Here is a 2,061-nt window from a genome sequence, read left to right on the forward strand (position 1 = left end):
ATGGCAGCAATACAAGAGCAGCAAAAGAAACAAGAAGAACGAGAAAAGAAAGGAAAAAATGGAAACGAGAAGCGGCAAATCAAACTACAGCTTAGCAGATTGGATGGCAGCAATACAAGAGCAGCAAAAGAAACAAGAAGAACGAGAAAAGAAAGGAAAAAATGGAAACGAGAAGCGGCAAATCAAACTAACAGCTTAGCAGATTGGATGGCAGCAATACAAGAGCAGCAAAAGAAACAAGAAGAACGAGAAAAGAAAGGAAAAAATGGAAACGAGAAGCAGCAAGTCATACTACAGCCTAGCAGACTTGATGGCAGCAATACAAGAGCAGCAAAAGAAACAAGAAGAACGAGAAAAGAAACAAGAAGAGAGACAACAGCAGTTGCAAGAAAACCTGCAACAGTGGCAGCTCGAACAACAAAATAAAAAAGAAGAAAGATTACAGCACTGGCAAGAAAACCTGCAACAGTGGCAACTCGAACAACAAAATAAACAAGAAAAGAAACAAGAAGAACGAGAAAAGAAACAAGAAGAAAGACAACAGCAGTTACAAAAAACCTACAACAATGGCAGCTCGAACAGCAAAGTAAACAAGAGAGATTACAGCAGTTGTTGGAGGAGAAAGAAAATAAACAAGAAGAGAGATTACAGCAGTTGTTGGAGGAGAAAGAAAATAAACAAGAAGAGAGATTACAGCAGTTGTTGGAGGAAAAAGAAAAGAAACAAGAACACAAATTACAGCAGTGGCAACTGGAACAAGAAAGGAAACAAGAAGTACATATGGAAAACATTAGTAAATTTAAAAGTGAATTAGATACGTTAAAGGACAATCTATTGACTTTTACACAAGGAGGATACATTGAGCATCGACTTAATCAGTCCCGTTAGAAGTCACATCCCAGATATGAATGTCAGTAATAGGAGTGATCCAGTGCGAAGGAAGCCACAGGAATTCGATGGGAAAGCACTGTGGGAAGCATATAGAGCACAATCTGAGCTACTGGCAGAGATGAATGGATGGACAGAGGAGCAGAAAGCTGTATATCTGGCAACGATGTTGAAGGGACAACCACTGGAAATACTTGGACAGTTGTCAGCAGACGACAGGCACAGCTATAGAACACTGGTGTCGGCTCTAGAACTCAGGTACGGAACCCAAAACCAGTCAGAAGTCTACAGGGCTAGGTTTAGGACGAGAATCCGTGCTAAAGGGGAGAGCCTGCAAGAGCTGGCACAAGACTTGGAAAGCATGGCACACAAGGCCTACCCAACTGCACCACCTGATGTCCTCAAGTTGTTGCTGAGGGATCAGTTCATAGATGCCTTGGACAGTCCAGAACTTAAGATACAAGTGAAGCAAGCACACCCCTCTACCATGCAGGATGCAATGGCCAGAGCTCTCGAATTTGAATCCTAAGTTAAGTCCACCACAGAAGTACCGAGGTTGGTACAGTCATATGGATTCAAGGCCAGGAAAGGTCAGCTTTGAGAGAAGTTTGAGGGACTTTGCTGGTACTGTAATAAACCTGGGCACAAGAGAGCCCAATGTTGGAAACTTCAACACAGGGGAGCACGTAGATACTATGTGTGCTTGCCATTTACACTTAGCTGTTGGGACTTTCACGATGGAGGTTGGTGGGCGTCCCTTAGCACCAACCACTACTGGTTTCCCGAAGCCGACTTATTGGTGGTATTTTTCTTACATTGGCTCCTCAGATGTCCTTGCTCCCCACAGTTCCAACAACCTTTCTGGATACCAGCCTTTCCTGCTGTGGCATACAGGGAAGCTGGATGGCCAAAGGTGCAACTTTGTCATAGATTCTGCATCTCAGCAAACCCTTGTGAGCATCAAGGTGCTGGATAACAAAGGAGTACCAGAAGCTGTACATAAGCTCTGTGGTGTGACAGGACATTCTGCAAGGTTGTGGGGACCAGTGTGGGTAAATATCGAGCTGATGGACATGGAAAACAAACAGAAAGTATACTTGGCTGACATCGAAGACCAATGCATATTAGGATTGGACTATCTACTACCGAGGAAGTAATGACGATAAAATGACG

Source organism: Limulus polyphemus, unplaced genomic scaffold (assembly GCF_000517525.1).
Source record: "Limulus polyphemus unplaced genomic scaffold, Limulus_polyphemus-2.1.2 Scaffold2210, whole genome shotgun sequence".
In the NCBI taxonomy this organism is placed as follows: Eukaryota; Metazoa; Arthropoda; class Merostomata; order Xiphosura; family Limulidae; genus Limulus; species Limulus polyphemus.